Source organism: Notamacropus eugenii, chromosome 3 (genome assembly GCF_028372415.1).
Source record: "Notamacropus eugenii isolate mMacEug1 chromosome 3, mMacEug1.pri_v2, whole genome shotgun sequence".
Lineage (NCBI taxonomy): Eukaryota > Metazoa > Chordata > Mammalia > Diprotodontia > Macropodidae > Notamacropus > Notamacropus eugenii.
In genome coordinates this window covers 287,197,124-287,210,532 of record NC_092874.1, presented here as the reverse complement: position 1 = coordinate 287,210,532, position 13,409 = coordinate 287,197,124, and the positions used below count along the sequence as shown (strand labels likewise).

At 41.2% G+C, this 13,409-nt stretch overlaps 1 protein-coding gene and 1 pseudogene across 6 annotated transcripts in view; one reads left to right on the top strand and one right to left on the bottom strand.

Moving 5' to 3' along the window:
• The window catches only part of CHST11 (carbohydrate sulfotransferase 11), a 398,541-nt gene that overhangs the window by 207,025 nt on the left and 178,107 nt on the right, over window positions 1-13,409 (bottom strand). The window lies entirely within an intron of this gene.
• On the top strand, window positions 6,561-9,402 carry LOC140531105 (probable E3 ubiquitin-protein ligase TRIML1 pseudogene; annotated as a pseudogene).

Here is a 13,409-nt window from a genome sequence, read left to right as displayed (position 1 = left end):
TCATTTGGCAAATAAGGAAATCGAGGTCATACAAATGGGCAGTGGATCCTCTGACTCCACTGTTTTCTCTGAGGTTCCTGCCTTTATTTCCATCATTCATTAGACGTGATAGACTCCAAAACTCTCTTCAGCTCTGACATCCCATGAGTCTTGGAACCTCTGATCACCACGCTCTCCCAGAGCAGGAGAATGCCAAGTAAGGGTTTAAGATGAGTCACCATTCTCTTTTTAAATCCCAGCCAAAATATCACAACAACTGGTGAGGGAGATGGCAGGGAGTGGGATCCAAGTGGGGCTGGGGAGGATTGAGGAAGGAGAGCCCAAGAGAAGGTGGGAACCCATCGCGGCATGTGAGCATCTTCCCAGTTCACACAGGTAATGGCAGCTCTGGCAGCAAAGAGAGGTAGCCAGCCAAAAGTCCTATTTAGATCCTCCCACATCAGCTACGTTGGATTCCTGTTCCACAGATGTTCACTTTAGAGTCCAGTTATCCTACCAGGGAAATAAAATCACAGGGTTGTTTGGGGGAAGCTGTCAGCTATGTTGAAGCAACTTTAAATGTTTCAAGGTGGGCTCCACTCCTTTGCCTTCAGTGTGGTGGAGGGGATGCAATGACAGAGAACAGCCAAGACTGAAAGAATCCTCTAACCCTAAGCTTGGGAAGGGAAACCCTTCAAATAGATCTCTAGATCCCAAACTCCTCCACATCTCTGGCATCTGCCCCACTTCTCTCCACTCATGCTTGTCACCCTATTGAGACCCTCTTCCCTTCTCAGCTGGATTGTAGAGATAGTCTGGCCATCCCCTATGACTGGAATCCACCCCCTCCTCACCTTGCTCTTCCTCTAAGATGAAGCTCAGACATAACCTTTTTGCACAAAGCCTTTCCATTCACCCCAGAACATGCACCCCAACTGCTGGTATCCTCACTACCTTTACTGAACTACTTTGTAGGAAGCAATTTATTTATTTTGTGTGTATATGTGTATATATACATATGCATAGACATGTATGGAAGTATGTATAGGTATATGTAAATATTTAATACATATATTCAATACATATAAATATATCATTACCTACTGATGCATATACATATTTAATATTTAGTAATATATACAAAGTTATGCATACATAAGGTGCATATAAAGATTTGGAGGTAGAAAGCTCAAATCCTACCTGAGATACTAAAAAAAGGGAGGGACTATTTTCACAGGTTCATCATTGATTTGGAGCTGGATTAAAAGTGATTGGGTTCAACCCATTCATTTTACAAAAGAGAATATCAAGGCTGAGAGTGGATGTCTGCAGCAGGTGCTTAACCAATGTTTGTTGAATCTAATTAGTAACCTTTTCCAACTTTACCAAACGTAACATAAATATTGCAGAAGTAACCAGTGGAGTAACCTGTAAGTTCCTTGAGGGCAGGGGTCCTTTTGGTTTTCTTTGTATTGTCAGCATTTAGCACAGTGCCTGGCACATAGCTGGTACTTACTCATGCTTCTCTATTGTTAATTCACTGACTGATGACCCAGATGCCTGAATTCTGATGAGACGTCAAAGTGTTTTTGATGGGCTGCTCAGACCATATCCCTCCCCAGCCCAAAGATCCTACATCTGCCAATAACTCATGAGTGGGCCTCAGTGAGACAAACTATCTCTCTCCCTGTTACAAGAACAAGCTGACCTCTGTAGAATTTCTCTTGTATGAAACAGGACCATCTTGTACCAGCAGCATTATGATGTACTGATTCCCACAGTTACCACAAATAATCCACAGGTCAAGCTATAGACATCAACTCCCAAGGCTTTCTTGTTATACACATAGCACACCAAAAACATACCCCTTAGAAACTCCCCTGTCCTCTCCCCATTTCCAGTAGTGATTGACACCTGTGCCAAAGGTACAGAAACAGTATGCTCCTTTAAGAGCTGACCACTCTTTGATTCTACCTCACACCACCTAACTGGCACACTTGCCGCATCATTCATTACATCTTTTCTATATAAACTTTAGATTCACCTCCATTAGGTGACAAGTTCCCTAAAGAGCTCTGCCCACTTTATTAGCTTTATAATAAACTTTTGCCATTTGACTGGAAGACTGCTTCAGTTCACAAATTATTTCCAGATGCCTCTGCCCTGCACCTCAATAATTTTGGGGTCCCTGTATCTCTAAACTGCATCACGTTGACCTCTAATTACATAAAGGTGACATGGTACTATTCATAGCACATTGGACTTGGAGTTCACAGAATTTGTCACCTCAAAAATGTGTACTGAATAGAAATGCCGAATCTCTGAAACAGAAGGGACCTCAGATAAAACCTAGGAGGAGCATGGGGTCATGGAAAGAGCAAAGAAACCCTTTTGCAGGGAGGCAGGGAACCCTGGTTCAAATCCAAAATCTATTTACCAGTGTTCTGACCTTGGACAAGTGATCTCACCACTCAGACCCTCAGTATTCTCATTTGTAAAATGAAGGAATTGGGCTAGGTGATCTCCAAGGTCTCTTTCAGCTCTATATATGTGATCCCATCATTTAATATCACTGTGCCTCAGCTTCCTTCTCTGTAAAAGGAAAATTAGAACAGATAACTTCCATGGTTCTTCCAATGATTGTGTGACCCATTCCTCTCTAAGAATACACATCATAACATTCCAACAAGTAGCCATTCAGACTTTACTGGAAGATTTCACCAACTGTGGAGGCAGCCCTTTCCATTTTTCAGTAGCTCTAATTCTTCATCAATTTTTTCTTCCTTACAAATTTTATCCACTACTCTGTGTTTGGCCCTTTAGGGCACACAGGAACAACTCTTACCTTTCTTCTGTTTGTCAGTCTATTGATCACTGTGAGTCAACAAGCATTTATTAAACACTCATGAAGCATTCTAGGTGCTATCCTAGGCACTGGGAATACAAATCCAAAAACACAGTTCTGCCTTAAAAGAGTTGACGTTCTAATGAGGAAAGACAAAAGAGAGGAGAGAGAGAAGATAATCACAGGGGGATATTTATTTGGAGAGAGCTACCTGATCTCCTCTCCTTCCTTCTCCAAGACAAACATTCCTAGTTTCTCCAACTACCCTTCCTTAATGGGAAATTATTCTTGACTCAGAAAGTTTTATCAAAACTTCCACTCATTCCTTAAACTTAACTGAGCCCCAGCATCATCATGGGAGGTCCACTGACAAAAGCAACCCTTAAAAGAAACTTTGACAACAAGAATAAATGTTTTTTTAAAAAAAATTGGAAATAAAGTGATTGCCCATCAGTTGGAAAATGGCTGGAAACAATCTGGCACATAAATGTCATGGTATTCTCTTGCTATGAGAAATGAAGAATTCTGAGAAACAGAACTGATGCAGAATGAAGGAAGCAGAAACAACAAAATTCTAAACACAGGAACCACAATGATGCAAACGAAAACAACACTAAGCAATGGCCAAATTCTGATGAATCCCAATGGGCAATGTTGATCTGGGAGGATGGAAGAAAAGACAGGCTTCCCTCTTCTGAGTAAAGTGATGAAGGAGTAGAGGATGGGGGCATTGTACATACTGTCACACGAGGTCATTGTGTTAGGGGCTTTTTGGCTACAAGGCAAGATTCAACAGGTAGGAGAAGGGTTATTGAGAATAGATGGTGATACTTACAAAAACAGGAAGGTGTAGTCAGAAATTTCTCTAGAATGCCTCCATGTGTGGTTGCCCTTCACATTCCTATCCATTTCTTTAGCTAGAAGATGGGTTTGAATGCCTAGGTGTTGGAAAGAACCCTGAAGCTTACAGAGTTCAATCTATATACCTAGTTCCCAAGTCTTACTTACAACAGCCCTAATGAGAAATCAATCAGTCTCTGCTTAAATACATCCAGTGACAGGATATACTCACTTTCTCCCCCAAGGCATTTCATTCCATCTTCATGAGAATGAGGGGAGAATGACTTAGAGTCAATAAAGCTTCTAGACTGATCAAAGAATTTTGCAAGTCAGAGCTGAAGGGGGCCTTAAAAATTATCTAATCCCATCCTCTTATTTACAAAGATAGAGTCTGGGAGTCCCTGGCTCCCAGGGAGTCCTTGAAGTGACTTATTTATGGTTAAACAGGAGGGATCATAGACCTAGAGTTGAAAATGACCTTAGAAATCATTGAGGCCAAACCCTTTTTTGATAAATGAGAAAACTGAGGGTGGAAGCATGCTTTGTCAAACACAGTACGGCAATCTCTCACCTCTGTGCCTTTGCCATGGCTGTCCCTTATGCCTGGAATGCACTCCTTCTTTACCTCCATCTCTCAAAATCCTTAGTGGCCTTCAAGGCTCAGCTAAAATTCTACTTTCTCAATGTGGCCATTGTGGATCCCCAAAGTTGCTAGTACCTTCTCTTCAGTCTTATATCACGTTGTGAATACCTAAATATGCAATTGTCTCCTCTGACAAAGCTGTATGTTCCTTGAGGGCAGGGATTGTTTTCATTTCTTTTCTTGGAATTCCCACTGCCTAGCACATAGTAGGCATTTAATAAATGCTTTATTCATTCATTCAGGAATTATTTCACTTTTGCCTTTTTATCATTAAGACCTTGAGTAGTGGATGGCACATAGTGGGTGCTTCATAATAAGTGCACATCGATGGGCTAACCAGAGAAATCACATTATTGGGCAAGTCAGTTGAAAGTCATAATGCACTCTATAGTACTACCAGGAAAAGCTGATGATATATAGTGGGTTTACCATTTTTAAAGGGCTTTAGACACATTGTCATTTGCATGCAAGAGACTATTACTGGAAAGGGTCAAGGTACTGACTAACTTGTAGCTCGATGTATGAATAAAGCCAGTCTTTTGCTTTGTGAACTGTCTCCTAGAGAAAGATGATTTGTTTTGGATCCCAGTGGGGAGTTGTCCTCATTTCCCAGGAATGAGCAGCATTTGTCAGTCCTAGCCTGGAGCTGGTCATGGAGTCTACAATATAATTAACAACCCTTTGCCATCTATGATCTAGTCAACAATGCTCCCTTGCCTAAGGGGTTGGGGAAGATGACATTGGGGATTTCCTAGACTCATGGGGATATTTCAACCAAGAAGCTCTGATGGCTCCTTGGAAGTGGCTACAAACTTCGGGTCATTGCCAAAGGCTCTAATGTGACTGCCTGGTTTAGGAAGCTTTGAAACTGAAATAAGTTTCAAATAGAAAACATGCATCTGCTGTTCAAAGAAACAATGAAAAACAATTTGACGTCTGGGCAGAATATGATCACTTTTGAGGAGTGGGGGTGGGTGAGGCATTCCTGAAAGTACATGTGTCATAAGACAACTGGACAAACAATGAGGAATTCAAATCAATAAACATGTATTAAGCGCCTATTAAGTGTTGGACATTGTGGTAAGTCAGGGCCATAGAGATGAAAATGAAACCCTCCCTGCCCTCAAAGAGCTTATGTTCTTTTAGGGGAAGACATCTTGTATAAAGCCAAGTCAACACAAAATATGCACGCGACAAGTATCAACCAAAACTCCCAAATGTTCTAGCTACTTTGTGGTCTCTAAAAAGCTTCTAACTTAAAGTGGTTCAGTATTGTTGCCCTTTGGTGGGGTACCAAATTGCTTCTCTGACATGAAGGACCAAGCAATAGATCTGGTCTGAGAATAAGCTTACCCATAATTGGGGAGTCGCCCCAAAAGAGAAGAGAAAATTGACAGGAGTTTTGAAAGCTCTAAGAAACTGATTCTAGCTAAGAGGCAGGGAGTATACAGGCTTCACCTCCTACCAAGAACAATGGACTAGATATCAAGAGACCTGGCATCCTATGGCTAACTTGACCTTGTGTCTACACTGTGGCCTTAGGTGGCCTTCTTATGGCCTGAGTTTAATCATCTAGAAACTAGAGAAAGAAGGAGAAAGCATTCTAGAGTCAGAAGATCTTTACCTGAGTGTCTTCAGATAATTCACTTTACCTTCTCTGAGACTCAGTTTCCCCCTCTGTAAAATGAGAGGGTTGGACTATATGGACTCTGAGGTCCCTTTTATCTCCAAAAGTATATTCCTGTGAGTCATTTCTCTGGGCCTCAGTTACTTTCGAATTAAAAAGAGTGAGGTGGACACAGTAATCTGGAAAGGATCTAAGAGATCATCTAGCCTAACCCTCACATTTTATAGAGGAGGAAACTGAGACCCAGGAAGGTACACTTGAACTGGAAGAGACCTCAGATAGCTTTTTTTAACCAATAATGAAGCTGGGGCTCAAAGATGATGCAAGAATTAGAATCTCAGCTTTGACCCTAAAACTCTCATTTGACAAATAAGGAAATCGAGGTCATACAAATGGGCAGTGGATCCTCTGATGTCACTGTTTTCTCTGAGGTCCCTGCCTTTATTTCCATCATTCATTAGACGTGATAGACTCCAAAACTCTCTCCAGCTCTGACATCCCATGAGTCTTGGAACCTCTGATCACCACGCTCTCCCAGAGCAGGAGAATGCCAAGTAAGGGTTTAAGATGAGTCACCATTCTCTTTTTAAATCCCAGCCAAAACAACACAACAACTGGTGAGGGAGATGGCAGGGAGTGGGATCCAAGTGGGGCTGAGGAGGACTGAGGAAGGAGAGCCCAAGGGAAGGTGGGAATCCATCGTGGCATGTGAGCATCTTCCCAGTTCACACAGGTAATGGCAGCACTGGCAGCATAGACAGACAGACAGCCAGAGGTCCTATTTAGATCCTCCCACATCAGCTACATTAGATTCCCGCTCCACAGAAGTTCACTTTAGAGCTCACTTATCCTATCAGGGAAATGAAAGCACAGGGTGGTTTGGGGGAGGCTGTCAGCTTTGTTGAGGCAACTTTCAATGTCCACTCCCTTGCCTTCAGTGTGGTGGAGGGGTTCCAGGGACAGAGAACAGCCAAGGCTGAAAGAACCTTCTAACCCTAAGCATGGGAAGGGAAACCCTTCAAACAGATCTCTAGATCCCAAACCCCACCACATCTCTGGCATCTGCCCCCTTTTCTCCACTCATGGTTATCACTCTGTGGAGACCCTCTTCACCTCTCAGCAGGATTGGAGAGATAGTCTGACCATCCCCCATGATGGGAATCCACCCTCTCCTCACCTTGTCTCTTCCTCTAAGATACACAACCTTTTTGCAAAAAACCTTTCCATCCACGCCATAACATGCACCCCAATTGCTGGTATCCTCAATACCTTCACTGAACTACTTTGTAGGAATCGTTTTATTTACTTTGTGTGTATATGTGTGTATACATATATATATAGACATGCATGGAAATATATATAGGTATATGTATATATTTAATATGTATATTCAATATATATAAATATAGCATTATCTATGGATGCATGTACATATTTAATATTTAGTAATACATATAAAGTTAGGCATACATACAGTACATATAAACGTATTTGACATGTGTTGTGTTATTTTAAATGTACTTATACAGAGGTGAGAACTCAGTCCTGTATCAGAGATAGGGAGAACTATTAAAAATCCAGGAGTTCCCACCTTTGCTGGGCAGAATAAAGGAAAGACTAAACAAAGGAAGACATATAAAATTTATTCCTAACAATTTTTGATGATAGAACTCAAGAGAAAGAACTAGCATTATCCATCCTGAGAAGAGTATTGAAGGAAGACAGAATCAGAGAGACAAACTTTGCTTGAAATTGAGGGATAAGAGACTCTGGCTTGAAGAGCTCAGGCTAACAATCCTGAGAATTACAACTCCTTAAGAAGCAAAAGGACAAAGGTGAGAACTCGGTTCTACAGCATAGACCACCGGAAAACAAAAAAAAACAAAAACCCACCCCCAGGAGTTCTCACCTTTTGTGGGTAGAGTAAAGGGAGGGCCTAACCAAAGGAAAATATATAAAAAGACCTCACCAATTCAGTGTTCTAACTTTGGCTGCCAGAGCTCAAGGGAAAGAGTGAGCATCATCTATCCCGAGAGGACTATTGGAGAAGGACAGAATTGGAGGTCTAGGATTATGGATGCTGAAAGCTTACTTGAAAACCTCAAGGCAGAGCTCACGTGCTCCATCTGCCTGGGCTACTTCATTGACCCAGTGACTGTCAAATGTTGCCACAGCTTTTGCAGAGGGTGTCTTCTCAGGGGCTAGGAGGGAGCTGATGCCACACTGATCTGCCCAGAGTGCAGAGGAGTCATTAAATTCGACAATTTGATAGCCAACAAGGGCCTGCACAATCTGTCAATCACTGGCAAAATGATCAGATTTCATTTACTGCAGAGCATGGGGACCTGTGAGCAACACGGGGAAAAAGAGAAACTCTTCTGTGAGGAAGACGAGACGTCCTTCTGTGAATCTTGTTCACTAACTCCAGAGCACAAGGATCACCAAGTCCTGCCCCTGGACAGGGCTGCTAACAAGTACAAGAATGAGCTCCAGGAGATATGCAATATCTTACAGGGAAAAGAAGAAGAATTTAATATTGCACTGGACAAAGTGAGAAGGAATGAAGAATGTTGTAAGCAAGATGCAGATGCTTTTAAACGATCAGTTCAATCTGAATATCACAAAATGTACCAGTTCTTACAAAACGAAGAAAAGTGACACCTACGATTACTGGACGAGGAATCCAGACAAAACCTGGCAAAACTTGAGGAGAACAAGGCTGAACTAACACAACAAAGGCAAAAGCTGCAAAGGATGCCATTGGAAGTAGAGGAGGATTTGGACAAGGCACCATCGAAAATGCTCAGGAATCGGAAAACCTTGTTGCAAAGGAAAAAGGAGCTACTATTTCAAAAACTGGACATTTCGTCCTCTTACTGGAGCACCTGCCCCATCACGGGCTTGAGAGAAGTACTCAAGAATTTCCAGAGGGATGTAACTCTGGATCCTGAATCAGCCAATCCTCATCTCATCCTGTCTAAAGACTTGAATAGTGTTGAGTGTAGCAGTGTCCCCGAGGATCTACCTAACAAAGAAGAAAGACTTGAAGATGCTTTCAGCGTATTGGGAGCCCAGACCTTTAACTCAGGCAAACACTACTGGGAAGTGGAGTTGGGAGATAATACAAGGTGGGAAGTGGGTGTCTGTGAAGACTCAGGTAGCAGAAAGGGGGACCCCTCTACAATACCAGGGGATATAACTGCCCTAGAAGGCTTCAAATCGGGAAGTGAGTTTGTCATCTGGAAATCAAATGAAGGCTGTGTTCTGAACCATCCTATAGACAAATTGGGCACTTTTCTTGATTATGAAAATGGGCATGTAGCATTTTACAATGTCTCAGAAGAATCCCTTCTCTATAGTCCCCCAAACACAAACTTTCAAGGACTTCTTTGCCCTTACTTCTCTCTTTGCATTGTTAATGTAGAAGGAATTCCTGCCTCACTCATTATCTGCCCCAGGAGTAATTAGTAAAGAGTTATCAATGATGCTAATTACCATGGGACTCTCTCAATGACAAGTGACTGGATAGAACTCTGAAAATGACTTTCTATTCATCTGAACTCATGTTGAAATGGTCAGTAAAGTTATATATTATCATCAAAACCAATGGTAATAAAGTCCATCTTGTTTGTTAAGAAAACATTTTACATGCACTCATCTCCCACATTTGAATGTAAATTCATCATGAGCGGCGATTGTTTCATTCTTTGTAGACTCAGCTCTTAATAAACCCTTGTTGATTGAAGTTGTCCTTTCTCGTGTTCGTACCATTCTCCATTTGGCTTCCACATTGATAATCCTAAAAACATAGCTATGTTTTGACTATGTCACTTCCCTGCCCATGAACCTTGGAGTATCCTATTTATTGCTTGTAGGATCACTGGTAATGTTATTTTGAGGCAACAACATGGCCCAGTGGCTACAGTATAAGATTTGGAGGTAGAAAGCTCAAATCCTACCTGAGATACTAAAAAAGGTGAGGGACTATTTTCACAGGTTCATCATTGATTTTGAGCTGGATAAAAAGTTATTGGGTCCGAAACTTTCATTTTACAGATGAGAAAATCAAGGCTGAGAGTGGATGTCTGCAGCAGGTGCTTAACCAATGTTTGTTGAATCTAATTAGTAACCTTTTCCAACTTTACCAAATGTAACATAAATATTGCAGAAGTAACCAGTGGAGTAACCTGTAAGTTCCTTGAGGACAGGGGTTCTTTTGGTTTTCTTTGTATTGTCAGCATTTAGCACAGTGCCTGGCACATAGCTGGTACTTGCTCATTACTTCTCTGTTGTTGATTCACTGACTGATGACCCAGATGCCTGAATTCTGATGAGATGTCAAAGCGTTTTTGATGGGCTGCTCAGACCCCAGCCCTAGGATCATATCTCTCCCCAGCCCAAAGATCCTGTATGTGCCAATAACTCATAAGTGGGCCCCAGTGAGGCAAACTATCTCTTCCTTGTTACAAGAACAAGCTGACCTCTGTAGAATTTCTCTTCTATTAACAGGACTATCGTGTACCAGCAGAACTATCATGTACTCATTCCTACAGTTACCACAAATAACCCACAGGTCAAGCTATAGACATCAACTCCCAAGGCTTTCTTGTTATACACATAGCACACCAAAAACATACCCCTTAGAAACTCCCCTGTCCTCTCCCCATTTCCAGTAGTGATTGACACCTGTGCCAAAGGTACAGAAACAGTATGCTCCTTTAAGAGCTGACCACTCTTTGATTCTACCTCACGCCAACTAACTGGCACACTTGCCACATCATTCATTACATCTTTTCTATATAAACTTTAGATTCACCTCCATTAGGTGACAAGTTCCCTAAAGAGCTCTGCCCACTTTATTAGCTTTATAATAAACTTTTGCCATTTGACTGGAAGACTGCTTCAGTCCACAAATTATTTCCAGATGCCTCTGCCCTGCACCTCAATAATTTTGGGGTCCCTGTATCTCTAAACTGCATCACGTTGACCTCTAATTACATAAAGGTGACATGGTACTATTCATAGCACATTGGACTTGGAGTTCACAGAATTTGTCACCTCAAAAATGTGTACTGAATAGAAATGCCGAATCTCTGAAACAGAAGGGACCTCAGATAAAACCTAGGAGGAGCATGGGGTCATGGAAAGAGCAAAGAAACCCTTTTGCAGGGAGGCAGGGAACCCTGGTTCAAATCCAAAATCTATTTACCAGTGTTCTGACCTTGGACAAGTGATCTCACCACTCAGACCCTCAGTATTCTCATTTGTAAAATGAAGGAATTGGGCTAGGTGATCTCCAAGGTCTCTTTCAGCTCTATATATGTGATCCCATCATTTAATATCACTGTGCCTCAGCTTCCTTCTCTGTAAAAGGAAAATTAGAACAGATAACTTCCAAGGTTCTTCCAATGATTGTGTGACCCATTCCTCTCTAAGAATACACATCATAGCATTCCAACAAGTAGCCATTCAGACTTTACTGGAAGATTTCACCAACTGTGGAGGCAGCCCTTTCCATTTTTCAGTAGCTCTAATTCTTCATCAGTTTTGCTTCCTTACAAATTTTATCCACTACTCTGTGTTTGACCCCTTAGGGCACACAGGAACAATTCTTTGTTTTGAGAAAGAAACCTTTCTTCTCTTTGTCAGTCTGTTGGTCATTCTGTCAGTCAACAGGCATTTATTAAACACTCATGAAGCATTCTAGGTGCTGTGCTAGGCACTGGGAATACAAATTCAAAAACACAGTGTCTGCCTTATAGGAGCTGACATTCTAATGAGGAAAGACAAAAGAGAGGAGAGAGAGAAGATACTCACAGGGGGATATTTATTTGGAGAGAGCTACCTGTTCTCTCCTTTCATCTCCAAGACAAACATTCCTAGTTTCTTCAACTACCCTTCCTTAATGGGAAATTGTTCTTGACTCAGAAAGTTTTATCAAAACTTCCACTCATTCCTTAAACTTAACTGAGCCCCAGCATCATCATGGGAGGTCCACTGACAAAAGCAACCCTTAAAAGAAACTTTGACAACAAGAATAAATGTTTTTTTTTTTAAAAAAAAAATGGAAACAAAGTGATTGCCCATCAGTTGGAGAATGGCTGGAAACAATCTGGCACATAAATGTCATGGTATTCTCTTGCTATGAGAAATGAAGAATTCTGAGAAACATGTAAAGACTTACATGAACTGATGCAGAATGAAGGAAGCAGAAGCAACAGAATTATAAACACTAGAACCACAATGATGCAAACGAAAACAACACTAAGCAATGGCCAAATTCTGATGAATCCCAATGGGCAATGTTGGTCTGGGAGGATGGAAGAAAAGACAGTCTTCCCTCTTCTGAGTAAAGTGATGAAGGAGTAGAGGATGAGAACATAGTACATATTGTCACATGAGGTCATTAGATTAGGGGCTTTTTGGCTACAAAGCAAGATTCAATGGGTAGGAGAAGGGTTACTGGGAAAAGACTGTGATATTTACAAAAATTAAAGGTATCAAAAGAACTTAAAAAAACAAAATTATTAAAAATTCTAATTACTAAATGAAAATTATATAAAAGTATAAAAGATACCTTGAACCCAATGGGGGGGGCACACAGAAGAAGCAGATGAGGGAGTTTGGATGAACCATTCTTCCTTCAGAGAAATATTTCAGAAAATTGGGCTCTCAATATAGAAGCCTCCCACCTAACCACAGATGAAGAAGGAGAAACAAAGCCAGTTACCAAGTATGGGCCTATTAAAAAAAAAAAAAAGACACACCAAATAACCACACTGCTCAGAAGAATGGGATATTTTCCTATTTACAGATTGAAATCTAAATGTGTTCCACTTCTGCTTACTATCAAATATGCTTCTAAAATACGTTCAGTGAAAAGTGGTATAGAGGGAGGAGTGTTAAACTGGGGGGTTAGAGACTTCTATTCAAACCCATCAACTTGCCATGTGAGCTAGGCTAGCTTCAATTTCTGAAAGCATCACATTCTTCATTATTTAATGGCAACCACTAATGCCTGTTCTGCCTACCTCAGAGGATCATTGTAAGAATCTAATGAAGGAGATGAGGAATTCTGTACATAAGGAGGATTATACAAGAGGCAAGAATTTTTCTGACAGTAATCAACATTGTTTGACCTCTGTCAGACGTAAGACAAGAATCTGCCCAAGACCCTAACAGGGAAGATTGTTAGAACACCTTAATGTTAGCAAAGCATTTGATGCATTTGATTCTCACAAAGACCATGGGGGAGTAGGTGCTATTGCAATTCCCATTTTACAGATAACAAGACAGAGAGGCTCAGAAATACATGGGACTTATAAGCAGCTGAAGTGAGATTCCAACCCAGCTTTCCAAGTTGAATGATTTACCTACTGTGCTCTGCTTACCTGGCCATCAATTATTTGGAAAAGAGCTAAGACACAGGAAGGAATTTGATTCAATCCCACAAATATTGGGGGTACCTACTATGT